Source organism: Mytilus galloprovincialis, chromosome 1, assembly GCF_965363235.1.
Source record: "Mytilus galloprovincialis chromosome 1, xbMytGall1.hap1.1, whole genome shotgun sequence".
NCBI classification, from domain to species: Eukaryota; Metazoa; Mollusca; class Bivalvia; order Mytilida; family Mytilidae; genus Mytilus; species Mytilus galloprovincialis.
The window spans coordinates 99,332,554-99,349,025 of record NC_134838.1 but is presented as its reverse complement, the minus strand read 5'-3'; the positions used below and the strand labels follow the sequence as shown (position 1 = coordinate 99,349,025).

At 32.0% G+C, this 16,472-nt stretch overlaps 1 long non-coding RNA gene across 1 annotated transcript; it reads left to right on the top strand.

The window, feature by feature from the left end:
* The first annotated feature begins 6,169 nt into the window (after window positions 1–6,169).
* LOC143047014 (uncharacterized) lies at window positions 6,170–15,956 on the top strand. Its single transcript, XR_012969369.1, has 2 exons — window positions 6,170–7,116; window positions 14,062–15,956. It is a non-coding gene; the product is annotated as an uncharacterized LOC143047014 (long non-coding RNA).
* The last annotated feature ends 516 nt before the right edge of the window (window positions 15,957–16,472 follow it).

Here is a 16,472-nt window from a genome sequence, read left to right as displayed (position 1 = left end):
TGAGTGCCTGTGAAAACACATATCCATTATTTACAGTTTATATAAGTTGTGAGAAAATACAAAACTAGCAGAAGGTTTGAAACTGGACACAAATTAAACCTACAATTGCTCTTCAGTGAATAAACCAAATAAAATAGCTAGCACGTATACAAAGAAAGAAACATATTTAAGATGGGAAAACATCTGGGGTTGATATTGCCTAAATATTCAATATTGTGTTGATGTAAAAACCAAATACATTAAGGAGCTTGGTGGTGAAAAACCAAATTTGATATTAACTTGAGGGGTGAATTTGAATTGATAATGCAATAAAAAACTTAATCACCCAATTACATAAGAAAATGGTGGGTAAAAACCCCAATTTGTGAATTCTTATCTGGAGCTTTGCTTAAGATGTCTAGACTGTTTTTTTCTCACTTTTTAAGGCTGTATGGTTGCCTATAATTACTTTGTTATTTTAACCTCTGGAAAGCTGTCTCATTGGAAATTATACCACATATATACAGATTTTTATATGGATTGTAGACCTGAAAAATATGTTCAAAGTTGAATATGCTGCAAACTTCAAACAACCTACTACTTATTTACCATGCCTGTTTATCATGAAACTTTTGATCAGAACTATATATAAGTGATTTCATCATTTCTTCATATGTGTACCACTATCAATCAACAGAACATATGGGAATAATTATTTTAATATTTGCATATGGTTTCCTTTAATTTCTCACATCTATTTTATTTGAATTTAGGGAAATAAGTATTATTTATATAAACAAATCTCATGTCGATATATAACATGTACAACAATCAAACATCAACCCACACCAAACTGGCTGTAGTTGAAAAACATCAAAAGGGAAAATACAGTGAAATTTGGAGAATTTACATTATCACATGTACATGCATTTGAAATATTTAAAATATTTTTTTCAAATTTTTTAGTTTTAGGTTCCACCTACATGTAGCTACCATATTAGAAAACTGGGATTTAAACGCTAGTCTATTAGAGGGATATTTCCAGTGGCGAATCCAGAAATTTTCATAAGTGGGGGACTGCCGAAGAGAGGTCCCACTCCGGTCATGCTCCAGTGGTTCTCTAAATAATCAACCATTTTTTCCAGACAGGGGTGGGGGGGCCTCTTAATTCGCCTTTGATTTCATTGGTTGTAGTTTTGGAATTTTATTTTATCATGAATCAGATTTGAACAGGACTTGGGGAATGAAGGTAAAGACCGAATGTCAGTTTTAGTCTTATATATGTACTTTAATTTTAGTCTTGCATGTATATATGTGTACATATATCACTGATTCAGTGGCGATGGTGAATAGCTATATACAGACACTGACAAGTCTTAACATTTTATAGTTTTGAATGTTTTTTCATCAGTTGACTAAAATTAGGTGGAGGTATGTTTTTATTTCCAACAGAGGGGCACTCATGCTCAACCTATATCAATTTGTGCATGAAGCGATTGATAGTTGCCAGACACTGAATGATTATACCACAAATTTTTGAAAGTTTTAACCTATGCATATATACATGTACTTTAAATACAATAAAAAAAAAATCATGTCTTTTTCAGGACTTCCGATCAAACAATGTAGTATGGCATGTTATTGAGATATTAATATGAATAAAATGTTGACAGCTTGAAGACCTTGAACTTTTATTGAAATTGATCACGTTACAGTTTTATCCAATGGAATAGAAGCTCGCGCAAGTCCCTTTTGCGCCTCTTGCTTGTGTGCCATTAATTTAAAAGAGCCCCAAAATTTGCAGAAAGTAAAGAAAATGTCGGATTTTCCCGATTTTTAGCTCACCTGGCCCCGACGCCATAAAACTATTTGAGTAAAGTTTTTTTACTCAGCCTGAGAATTTTCTCAATTTTTTTATTCTGAGCAAAATGCACCGCCATAAAAAAATTCTCAGATATTTCCTTACTCAAAGTTAAGAATATTCTTAAATATTTGAGTATAGCCAAAACCATACTTAAGTATATAAAAAAATCTTAAATGTTTTTTTTTAAGGTAACTTGATTTGATATAAAATTACAAATGTTGATAGTGTTTTTGTTAAAATTTGCAATGAAGAACTTCACTTATCACCTCAAATCAAATTCTATCCAAAGGAACATACACATCTTTATTCCTCAAAATATTTTTTTTTCGTACATTTTTTAGGATGAATACTCAAAATCAATGTTGTCTAAAAAAGCTGATTAATGGGGTGCTTAAATGTGCATTTTTTTACATAAAAAATAAGAGTAAGGTAAAACGACTGAAATATGTCTCATAATTCTGTAAAAGCATATGAAAATTAAAAATGTAAGTTGATAACCCCATCTTTGTTAGTTGGTTGTACCATATTAATCTTGACGCTTGAATATCTGATCTTTCTTAGAAATTACCCAAATAAACGAGGCGATTAACAGAAAAGAAAATACCCCCCCCCCCCCAAAAAAAAGAAGAAAAAATGTGCCAAAAAAAATAAAGAAAAAAGACTGAAAAATGGGGTGCTAAAATGTACAATTTTCTTCTATAAAAATTAAGAATAAGGTAAAACGAGTGAAATATTGAACTGGTCGTAATCGGAATTGGTCAATTGATGTACGTAAGCATTGCAATTTCTGTTCATCCATAACCATCAGTATTTTGCTAAAAAATCACGATCTTGCATCAGGAGTTAACAAATCTTGACGTTTTATTTCGTCCACTATTACAGACAAAGTCAACCTAACATCCTTCTCCTGCATTGTGTCAGAAATTACACAAACATTACACCATAATAAAACAGTTCGTGTCAGAGATCAGACCAATATGATCATTGACAAAAACGCTGCAATAGTGGAAAACAAATTGAAAACAACAAATCAGAAATATGACAAAGAGACGAAGGTCAACTTTGTCCGAGTTGAAATCTCAGTTTCTTTAGATTTTTCAAAATTTATAAATGAACAACTAACGGTAGTTAAAGTCATAAGAAACTAGGGCCGTAACTAGCGTCTTTTAAAAGTCAGGCAAAATATATTCGCCGAGCGAAGCAAGGCGAATGGTCTGGAGGCCGCTCAAGGCCCCCAGAAGCTTTGAAAAGAATGACGCAAAATCGTGCATTCTGACCGTTTCCCGGACTCTTTCTTACTCTGAAACGCAATTATTTTTTAGCTATTTTTTCGACAATATTCTGGTCTCAAAGCAAAATATATATATTCATTGTAAATAAAAACTTTTAGGTTTAAGGGACAACATCAAAAGACCGGTATGTAGGATAAAGCAAAAATCGTAATTTTCATAATCATTTTAATACCAGATCTGTCTGTTCTTGTCTTAAGTGTATTGTGTTTAGACTTTGGAGAAATTTTTTTATGACTGAATTTAGATATAGTGGCAGTGCAGTATTATACTTTAAGTACGCTTAAATCGACATTAGGGACCACCTGACTTTGTTTTATGGTATTAATGATTCTTTCATTGCTGAAGACCCTCAGGCCAGCGACTATCAAGATGAAGAACAGTGATAAAAACCCTCATCATAGATAATTTGTATTTTTTCTATGTATTGACTCTGTGTGCGATTAAGTCCCGTGCACGTTTACTCCATATTCCTTTATTTTGTATTAAAGGGTCTGAACACGACTTAATTGCAAGCCCTTCAATGTAAAAGGTTATATATGGCAATACATTGTTGTTTTTTTCAAATGATTTGATACCGGGAGATTGGTGGTCTCAGCTCAGACTCACTTTAATTTAACCATGTCAGCTATCTAGTTTTATCTACAAAAAAGAGAGCCAGTTTTGTATTCTTTAATATTAAATTCAATTCTCCATGAAGAAACGATCAATTTTTCTGTGTCCAGTAGCATCGTATCTTCTTAAAATATTTTCTCGCACAATGACAATGTCTGGACATCGGTGGACATGCAACATTGCCAAAAACCACACAACCGTTCACCCGTCATCGTAGATCTAATTTCAAATATTCTTACAATTGAAGGTAGTTTTTTCAATTAGACAAAAGGTCCTTCAGTATAAGAAAACTCAAGTTTTAAACAAAATTACTAGATTTACAAAAGAAAATCAACACTTAGACTATAGTCATAAAGTAGGACAATAAATGAACAAAAGACAAACCCGGGTACAGATAAGACCCATAACTACAAACAATAGACCATAACTAAAAGTAAATTAGAAACATAGATCACGAAAAACATGCAGGGGCGACATCAGAGAGTGAAGAGAACTTGCTTCTTGCAAGACACTCGCCGTGAAAACAATTTGATATGAAGACAAGCTTTTGTTTCATTTTTTTTTTTTATATCAAATTTCCAACATGAGGCATTTGCCTCATTTGCCTCCATGTAGTTACGGCCCTGGAAACCTCAAATCAAAATTAAAAATGTAAGTTGATAACCCCATCTTTGTTAGTTGGTTGTACCATATTAATCTTACCAAATTTTAAAAGATACTGCGTTAACTTTTACAAAAATCTTCTCCTCTGACACTACTGGGCCAAATTTAACCAAACTTGGCCACAATCATCATTGGGGTATCTAGTTTTAAAAATGTGTCCGGTGACCCGGCCAACCAACCAAGATGGCCGCCATGGCTAAAAATAGAACATGGGGGTAAAATGCAGTTTTTGGCTTATAACTCAAAAACCAAAGCATTAAGAGCAAATCTGACAGGAAGTAAAATTGTTGATCAGGCACGATCTATCTGCCCTGGAATTTTCAGATGAATCGGATAATCGGTTGTTAGGTTGCTGCCCCTGAATTGGTAATTTTGAGGAAATTTTGCTGTTTTTTTGTTATTATCTTGAATATTATTATAGATAGAGATAAACTGTAAACAGCAATAATGTACAGCAAAGTAAGAACTAAAAATAAGTCAGTATGACCAAAATAGTCAATTGACCCCCTAAGGAGTAATTGCCCTTCATAGTCAATTTTTAACAATTTTCTTAAAATTTGAAGATTTTCAATAACATTTTCCACAGAAAGTACTGTTATAGATAGAGATAATTGTAAGCAGCAAGAATGTTTAGTAAAGTAAGATCTACAAACACATCAACATCACCAAAACACAATTTTATCATGAATCCATCTGTGTCCATTGTTTAATATTCACATAGACCAAGGTGAGCGACACAGGCTCTTTAGAGCCTCTAGTTTAGTTTTGCGCCCCGTGTATGATCGTATACACAGGTAATTTCATTATATCATCAAAGTGAACAATAATGTCGGATTCTGCGACAAGGATTAAATAATTATTCTAATGACGGTTAGAATTGGTTTTTTTTTCTTTATTGGTTTTCAAGGTATCATACAAATTAATCATATTTTACAGGTTGTTTATCTCATTGAAATTGTATATTTATCATGTTTATACACTTAAAGTTTTCGTACAAACTGCTTCTTCCGTTATTTTATTAATTGGATTGTTAGATTATTTATTCAAACACAATTTTAACGATAAAACACTAAACAGTGGCGGATCTAGGGAGCGTAGATAGTGTACCCTATTTGATAACAAAAAGAAACATGTTTTTTTCACATATTGGTCTAGCCGATATTTGTCCCTTTTCTTTCATTACCCCCCACACACACACACACACACACACACACACACACACACACACACACACACACACACAATTTAATTGAATTTTCGTAAAGGAAATGGTAGTACATAATCCTATATAGTTTGAAAAAGGTTCTTAAGATGTTGTACACATGATTTATTGTTTTTGTAATAAATGAAAAAAAATGAAGATCTTTTGACCTTTTACGTTTTTCGGTTTCCTAAATATTTCAGAGGCAGATACCTTTTAAAAAACAAGGGTGGAGCTTCAACCATAGAATAACATGAACATGAATATTTTGTACCAAAGCTAAGCTCCGCCTTCGTTCCTTTAGATTCTAGTTGAGTTGCATATTTAATTAGCAATGCGTGGTACAACATCAATTTGCATATAATATACCATGGTTTTCCGTAAACACACTTTTTAAGCGAACTCAATTATTGCATTAAAACATCAAAAGAAAAAATACAATTTATGTTACAACATGAAATGGAAGTAAAAGGTGTCATTTTGTTAATACTAGAATTAGAAAAGTGCGGGAAATGTCATGCTGTCTGAAATTTATATATACAGATTGTGTCATGGCTTTGCCGAAAGCAAATCTGACAACAATACGGTCTGCCATCTGTTCTGATTATTGTAAAAATAACCAAAAACAGATCTAGATGAACCAATGAAATACCGCCTTTTATGTTTTTTTTTAAAGATGTGTATCGTTTCTACTTAGAATTTCAATCCAACTAAATAAATCCTTGTTATGACAAATCCCCAAAGATACAGAAAATATCACAACCGAAGTAAAACAAAGCGTGATCAGATGAGATAAGCGAAGTTTTGGCTCGTGACCTGTTGAAATCACATTTGGAAAATCTTCGTGATGCCAGCGCTTTGAAGGAATACATGTAGACTAACAGGTGAAAATAAAGCAAAACATGTAGACGGAAGGGTCATTATTGTGTTTCTATTAGTCTGACAGGTTGGATGTATAACATTTGTGTGTGTTATGCCTGTGGCAGTGACATTGTACATGTAGTCCACTCTTCCTGGGAGATAATTATATGTAAGATACACACATTTTCAAAATGTACACGGAACAATATGTTCCATTTAAAGACGAGATGATCATCCTAGCTGAGGATTTCTAATAAAACAAAATATGTTTCAGATGTCTGAATGCGAAAGTAATTACACAGAAATTCAAGTCACAGTTTATGTTGTAAAGCCAGAATTACTTCCGGAGAATAAGAAGACAAATAGTAAATCTGACAAAAAAACTTTATATGGTCATAGAGATTTAAAAGAACAGTGCATGTCGAGTTTATGTGAGTTCAGTAAAAGACAATGTACAGAAAGAAATCGAGATCCAAAAATATTGCCATCTCGGTGTAAATTTCCAGTGATAAGGAACATGGGAGATAGTGAGAAACTTTATGGATTAGGTCAGAATGTCATATGTAAGACTAATCGACATATGGGAGAAATTGAGCACGTGGACACATCGGATACAAACGGCCTGTGCATATTAAACAATAATGGTAAGGTACATCATTGAATTTTAAACGAATGCATACTAAGCACATCTGAGATAAAACAAAACAAAATCAATAAAATATGTATAATAAAAAAAATGCATATAACATCATGCACAAAAAAATACATCAGAATTGGTATTTATATTGCACATAAACTTCTTTTGCAATAATGTATGATTACTATTTAAAAACGCACAATATTCATATTTTTTTTTCAAAATCAAATTTAAACCACAACCAATTTCAAGTTGCCTTGATATAACACGAATAAAAAACATTGTGGGGTATACATGGATAAGAAAGCAATACAACGACACAACGAAATATATGTAACAATGAAATAATGAGCTGTCGGAATAAAGGACTGTCGGAATAATGGGATGTCGGAGTAATGGGCTGTCGGAATAATGAGATGTTGGAATAATGGTTGTCAGACTAATGGGATGTCACCATGACCAATAAAACCTAAAGAATAACCTGAAACATAAATATAAATATATAGACACAGAAAGCTTATTATTGAGTCAGTGGAAAGAAATATGAGAGTAAGCAAGCCTTTTATAGCTGACTATGCGTATGGGCTTTGCTCATTGTTGAAGGCCGTACGGTGACCTATCGTTGTTAATTTCTGTGTCTTTTTGGTCTCTTGTGGAGAGTTGTCTCATGACCAATCATACCACATCTTCTCTTTTATAATGGGCTTAACGGAAAACAAATATGTAACCCATCAACAAACAAAAACCCCTGAATTACTTGGCTTGTCACCCAACGTTGTTGTCCAAGTAAAAATTGGAATCAGTCCATTTTGAAACCTTTTATAAAAAATCTTCCAAATTACATCCCCTAGAACTTGCATTTTAATCTATAATATCAATTGAAAAGTTAAGTGGAATTAGATTTAAACTGGAAGATTTACTTGAATATTATATATTGATCTACTGGTTTTATATTTTGTAAGTATTCGTTTCGTACAAAGAATGATAACGCAGAATTATTTCATAAAATAGCCACGACCTATGTAGTCTTATTCTGTAATGCTATCAATTTCACCCCGTAGTAAGATCTTTGAAAATTGATTTATCGGTACTAACATTGTCTTTAATCTTAATATTCAGTTACTATTCAAACTTATAATCATGTCGATGCGATGCACGAATATTTTTGACATAATACACGGTAATGATTTCTCAGTTTGTTTATAACATTTTCACAATATATTCGTTAGGTGTGTCATGACTGATACTGTATTCTAGGAGAATGCAATTTATTTATTAGTTGTAATTGTCTTTTTTAAAACTAGCTTTCTGGACTTGTACTAGTACTTTTATACCACTGTTCCTAGATTGGGAAAAAGAAAGAGAGATTGGCGCAAACAAAATTTGTAATCCACACCATTGTGTATCTAGGTTGGTCCCCTCCGTAAAACATTCAGTATGCCTTCGGAATTTCAATAACGGCCGGGAAACAGACTATTGTGTATCTGTCCCTACTAAGAAGCTTGTACATTACTGGTCTAAAAATAATATGTCACCCCTAATACAATATATCTTAACTATAATTTGCGTAATAACCAAACGTGTATAGTTCTAATAACTCGACGAAATGTGTGTCATTTCATCCTGCTTCTGGATTGCTATTGCAGTTTACGTCGAGTTATTACGCAAATTACAGTTCAGATACGTCGAGTCATTGTCGGAAGTGTAATAGATATTACGCAGGGTTATATGTAAAATTTCTCCTCCTACTGGATTGTTGATATGTAAAAATACGGGTATTAATTGGAATTTACGGAAGCGTATTAGTGCCACACATTTTTTTTTTAATTTTTATTCCTATGTTTGCGTTGTAACGAAAACCTAACATTTGCGTTATAACGGAAACCTTTTGCGTTATAACGCAAAACTTTGCGTTACAACGCAAACATTTGTTTTATCTTATTTCTTATTTAAGATTCAAAGGAAACAGTAGTTATTAATGGAGGAGGCTGTATATATTAAAATTTATCACCTTTGTAGTCATTGCAAAGTAAAATGCTTGAATAATTATATCATATCATTGACTAATAATGAGCAGAATAATATAAGAAGATGTGGTATGAGTGCCAGTAAGAAAAATCTCCATCTAAGTCACTATTCGTAAAAGTAAACCATCATAGGCCAAATAACGGTCTTCAACACGGAGCATTGGCTCACACTGAACAACAAACTATAAAGGCCCCCCAAAACGATATCCATGTTACTACTAGTATATATATTACAAAGAAAATTTAGTAAATTGATGTTATACCTAAGAAAAAAATCAACCCTGCTGATATAGCTATAACCGAATATAAATATACTTCCAAAGTAAGCTCTGGTTTGAGAAATGTGTAAAGTAGGTTAGATTCAAACAAGCTACCCTCTGACAATAAATGTATAGAATGAAGATGTTTTATTAACAAAATTATGTTCTCTCTATTCAAATTGCTACCCAAGCATCTTAAAAATACTTCATTATATTGAAATGAAAATTCAATGACTTTCTATCAAAGAATCTTGATCATATTCTGAGATTTAAAAAAAATGTTTTCTTATTAATAATTCATTTTAAAGCAGAAAGATCATTTTGTCTATTTGACCTGGAGGTTTCACAATTGTATGACATTATTTTTGATCTTTCAATTTAAATATGACTATATACTAAACTATATCTATTTTCTTGTTAAATTATATACTTTTCTGATGCACAAATTAGTCTTAATTTATGTATAATTGCACTTCAAGTATTCCATTATTCCTATGCATATTTATTATAATGATTTGGCCTTGTATGTATGTTTCTTTTTTTTTTATCTACTAGTTAATCACATCCGAAATGAATGACAGACGGACATATATACAAAACTTAAGGAATAATTGAAATCAAGATGTTTGCGTTATAACGCAAAGGTTTGCGTTAAAACGCAAAAGGTTTGCGTTAAACGCAAAAGGTTTGCGGTTTGCGTTATATCGCAAAGGTTTGCGTTATAACGCAAAGGTTTGCGTTGTAACGCAAAGGTTTGCGTTATAACGCAAAAGGTTTATAAACATAGGAACGCAAAACGTATAAACATATATAACGCAAAACGTTATAAACATAGGAAGAAAAATTAAAAAAAAAAAAACTGTGTGACGCTAATACGCTTCCGTAGGAATTATTACATTGGTTGCAATGAATTACATAACAATAGGCGTTGTAGAGACGTTGATAACGGCGGATCAAAAAAATAGTGAATGCGAGAAAAAAGATATATGTTTTACATTAATTTCTTTTAAAAAAGCCATTTGTCAATGTAATAAAAAGAATAGCTAATTAAAGAATTCAAATACCGAAAAATATTCAACTCGTGACCGAACAACACTGATAATTAACTCATGCGCATGTGTTGTTCGGTCACTCGTTGAATATTTTTCTCTATTTGAATTCTTCGATTAGTTATTCTATAACTGTCATAACTTTTGCTATTACAAAGTGTTCTATGTATCCTTGCTTCCTGCTACAATACTCGCCGCGGTTTTACCTTTTTGCGTTAATGCAGCGTAACAAATCAGTCAATCAATGATGTAATCAATCAATCTTCCTGCTACTTTTCAGGATCTTGAACAATTATTACACAGCTATACAAAAATTTAGATTTTGAGGTTTCGATTTAATATATATTTGTATCTGAAAGGTAGCTTTTGATTAAAATATTATCATAAATATTATTTCTCGTGAGAAATTTGAAACATTTCAACTTATTGAGTATATTTTTTGTAGAGTTTGACATACGATCTCAATTTGCATTTAAATTTGCCTGCAACCGATTCAAAATAAATGGTTTTTTTTTATCGATATACATGAAAAAATTAAATTTTACTAAAAAAAAAGTCTTAGAGTTGTCTCGCTTTTTGTAATTGTTACAGCATGCGTTTCTCGTGTCTTCGTTAGCAAAAACAATTCCTAAAGGGCTTCCTGGAACAACAGATCTGAAAGTACTCACAATAACTGAAAGGGAGTTCAAAGCTAATAACAACTGACGCATGTGAGCTTATGCCATCACTTGGCGTCCGTCGTCGTCGTTGTCTGTCGTCGTTAACTATTTCAAAAACTTCTCCTCTGAAACTACTGGGTCAAATAACTTCAAACTAACTAAATGGTATTTATGGTATCTAGTTTATAAATTGTATCCGAAGTTTTGATCCATCGACAAACATGGCCAATATGGCTAAAAATAGAACATAGAGGTCAAATGCAGCTTTTGGATTATATCTCAAAAACTAAAGCTTTAAGAGCAAATCTGACACGAGGTAAAATTGTTCAATTGGTCAAGATCTATTTGCAGTTTTTGCTTATTATCTTGAATATTATTATAGATAGATATAAACTGTAAACAGCAATAATGGTCAGCAAAGTAAGATTTACATAAAAGTTAAAAGACCATTATTTTCAATTGTTCCCTTAAGGAGTTATTGCCCTTTAAAGACAATTTTACACAATTTGTTCTTCAAGTTTGCTAACATTTGAAAATTTTCTCCTCTGAAACTACTGGGTCAATTACCTTCAATCTTTAACTAAATGTTCATTAGGATATCTTGTTTATAGATTGTATCCAAAGTTTTGATCCATTGATAAACATGACCGCCATGGCTAAAAATAGAACATAAGGGTCAAATGCAGTTTTTGGCTTATATCTCAAAAACTAAAGCTTTTAGAGCAAATCTGACATGGGGTATCATTGTTTAATTGGTCAAGATCTATCGGCCCTGAAATTATCGGACAAATCGAACAACCCATTGTCGGGTTGCTGCCACGGAATTGATAGTTTTAACAAAATTTTGCAGTTTTTCGTTATTATCTTGAACATAGAAAGGTATAAACTGTAAGCAGCAATAATGTTCAGCAAAGTAAGATCTACAAAATGTTAATATGACCAAATTGTCAATTGATCCCTTAAGGAGTTTTTGCCCTTTGAAGACAATTTTACACAATTTGTTCATCAAGTTTGCTAACATTTGAAAACCTTCTCCTCTGAAATACAGGTGAGTGATTCAGGCTCTTGAGAGCCTCTTGTTGTTGTTGTTTTTTTTTTTTTTTTTTTTTTTTTTTTTTTTTTTTTTTTTTTTTTTTTTTTTTTTTTTTTTATCTAAGACTAACATATCAATCAGAACACTACTAACATCGAATGGATACAATGTTAAGGCTTCATAAAAACAGTCAGAGAAAAACATGATCTTGTGTAATGAAAAAATGTTCGAGCGCAAGGCGTTTGTGCTTTTTACATTTAAACAAAAAGAAATTTGCGTTTAAACAATATGAATATTTGAGTGTTAATCTTTAATTAACCAAATTGACAAGAAATACTTGTACCCTAGCAATTTCAGATAACTTTTACGGGAAATCCCAGTTTGAAATTTGAAAAAAATGTTGAATGGCATACTGAATATCTTTCGTTTGTGCTCTCTTTAAGAGCTTGTTATCGCTACCACGAATCTTAATGTAAATGGTTACCTAAACTTTCTTCATGATATCAATGAAGGTGTAGATTACTGAATGAGTAGAATAAAACTGTTACTTGTAATTTCTGTGGAAAAAATTGATCCATTGTTGGTACGTTTTTATGTCTTCATTAGGCATAGCTATCCACATTGTCATGTGTCTTTGGACAAAACAAAAGTTACATCAGTCAAACCCTTAATACGGTTTTAGATGATATAATGACAATAAAATGGCTGTAAATGTATCTTAAACGAAAGCTATGTGTATTGGCTCTTAACACAAACTTTCTGTTTCATCAGCTTTAAACATTAACTTTGCATTGAAAGGGAAAAAAGAATGTACATGTGAAAAGATTCTATGTATTTGTTTGTCTTGGTCTTCTTACATTCATCATATAATTGAAAAGTTAACTCTTCTTTATCTTCACTAAAAAAGGAAAATTAAATACTGGAATAACAAAACTAGACAACGCGGTTTTATAACGCTTACGTTTGACCTAATTTAGATTTTAGTATATCTCCGAATTCTGACCTGAATTAGATTTTGGGTAGATCACATATAAAACGACAATGTCAAAATTTCGTTTAGGAATTAATAGTTCAAAGGGCGAAAACATGGACGGATAGTAAGTGAAATATTTTTTAAAGTAAAGAAGGAGTTTAAAAAAACTGTTCTTTTGGCTATAGTCGGTGTTGTTTTTTGAGTCTTATATTGTTTAAGATGGCCCACTTGTTAAATAAATTATTGGGAAATTGGTCCTACCTCGTTTCATTTTAAAACTTTTTATTTGTTCACATGTATTGTGTCATATATATATAAGATCATGCAAATTTCAATGAACATCATTTGTCTGGATTTTTATCTGTTCGTCTTTATTTTATTGGGTTTTATAACTAAAAAGAAATATCGACTATACACCAATGAGGCAGCAACCCAACGATACACATTACCACATTTCTATTTACAGTGTTCAGTATAAAAAAGAAAAAATTATCAAATTTTAAAATGGTTCCTAAATCCCTTTAAAATGGTTGATTTTTTAAGTAAACGGGAATTAGCCAACTGGCTAACGAAAAATGGAAATAAAACCTAACATTCACCTGTAAGTCACTTTTACGAAATCGACTCAAATGACAGAAAATCAGCGCAAGTGCAATGCAGGTCGGTGCAAATGCAAAACGCCGAAGTAAACGACTTTTCATTCTTTTTAAAAACATATGTTAATCATTAGATATAATCAAAAGCTAGATATGATCGACGAATGTGACAATAAAAAGATGTGGTGTCATGATTTATTTTTTAGGAATATAAATGACGTAGATGTATTTTGACAGTTTGATTCATCTATCAACATCATCTTTCCTATAAATTATTAATTGTATAATCAAACTAAACATACAAATTTCTAATGCATCGATTCAATTATTTCAATACTGACATTTTATTTTCCAGTCAGGAATAGCAGTTACGAACGACATTCTGATGTTTATCCTAAAGCGTCATCTATCATAGAATGCAATAAAGATGCAAAACCTGATACCGTTAAGGCTCACTCTTTGCCGGATACAAAAAACCATGAAATTAATAATGTCATTCATGAAATATTAAAACATAATGATATTAAAACTATATACGGACAACAGGGCGAAATGGTTTACAACAATGAAATAAAATTCAATAAACCTCTCATACAATGTGAAGCAAAAGAAGTTATTAACAAGGTTTCGAAGGACTGTCTGGTAGAAGAGTCTCTAAGTGCAGGAAACAAAATTAGACACTTAAATGAAGGAACTGATGCTCCAAAATTAGTTTTGAATTTTCAAACTGACTTCAACATCGTAGGCAGTGACAAATGTGACACACGTATCATTAAATTAAAGGATGACATAAGTTTAAAGAAAAGTTCAACATCTGCTATGGGAGAGAAAAGATGTACTTTAAAGATGCAACAAAATAATGATATTAACATAAACAAAAAGTGTTTTGATAAAACAACCAAACATGCCAGTTTACAAGATCATTTTGAAGATGTTTCTAAATCTTTCGATGATATAATTGAAAAACTTTGTTTTGAAGACCGTATTGGGGAGGACGACGAGAAAGAATGCAATTCGAATGACAAAATAAAAAACAGAAGGAATCACAATAATGGAGTAAATTCAGTTGACCTTTCAAAAACCGTAGAATGTGTCCAAGATTCGAAAAATAATAATGATGAAAAAGACTACCCCGTTAAGGAAATTGATGCTTCTGATATTTATTTCTATGGCAATGTCGGGTTAAATGATCCCGAAAAAAGATCAAATGATTATGCAGTCAGCAGAGGAAGGAACATTCGAAACCGTCGTAACAAACATGCTTTAAACGAATCAAAAATCGGTTATAACTTATTACCAAAAAATCTTAGAAAACCGTACTATCACAATATTCACAACAAAAGATTTCCAGAACAACAAATATGTCAATATTCCCATTTCCCTGCACGCAGAAGACAGAGAGTGAATTTGCCGAATTGTCAAACTAGCTCAAACTTGTATGAAAAACATATTTCAAAGTCGAGTGTGAACGATGTTTTTCGAGGAGACCAACATGAAAGACATTCTTCACGATGGTATAAGCGACCTCATAACTCTGAAAGAAAAGAGATGATGTATTGGATATCGAGAAGTTTTTTTGCAATTAAAAATTGTGCTTATGATCATTTTTCAAAGTTTGTCGATGAAAAGGTAAAACCAGAAAGAATATCACATGAAAGGTTCGACGACAATTTAAGAAGAACATTGAGAAGAAATATGTCAAGATATATCTTTGAAGCAACTCGATCTGCTCCACGATTTGTGTCTCCTAGTATTTTGATTGATTGTATCATTGACACAATCAAAAACCCACATACTGTTATTAAAGGAGAAAGGCAATGCCGACAGTTTGAACAGGTCATTGGTTATATGGACGATAATGCACCGTGTTACTGGTGTGAAATGGTCTTTCATGGAGGACAGTTTGTTGTTGTAAGACCGCTTACAAACTCACTTTGATTTTCTATGTAATAAAAAAAAAGCACTATTTTTATAACGTATGCTTAGAAAGCAATCAATACAACTATTACATTTTTGATTTTTCTGGCGTCCGATTATTCATGAGAGTTTTTCTTCGATCATCACTGTTTCTAAATCTGCGTCGAGCTATAACTTTCGAATTTGACATGTATATGTTATCTGAACTATATTGATGTATTTGAATTCTTTCTCTATTCATGTTTACAAATATAACAGCTTTATAAGTGTATCTATGATGTTTGCAATGCTCATTTTCCTTGTCATGGTATCAAACTACTTCATCGATGTCAATGCAATATGTGATCTGTGAAAAGTTTTAGCTGCAATTGCCTTTTGTTTTATTTTCACACACTGTTAATTTTTTTTATGAACAAGCAGTTTTCCAGCAGTTTTGAATACTATTGTATTTATTCATACGACATTGGCTTTTCGTCAATATCGATTAGTTTAATTGATTAAACGAAAAACATTTCTGCCTTTGATAAACTAAAAAATAATAACCTTATTTGCCTACCTATAATGTCATTGGTAGACATGTGTCCTGTAAGAATATCCAGACTACACTAGTTCTGTGATATACCAAAAAGTAAAATAGATAAAATACCGTACTGCTAGGAAAGTTCTGATCGAAATGTCTCTAGGCAAAAGGAAAAATCAAAAGCTCAAACACATAAAACGAATAGATAACAAATGTCATATTCCTGACTTGGAACAGGCATTTTTTTATGAAGAAAATGTTGGATTAAACTTGGTCGTATAGCTAGATAAACCTGGAGCTGGCATGCCAGTTAACTGCTAGTAGTCTGC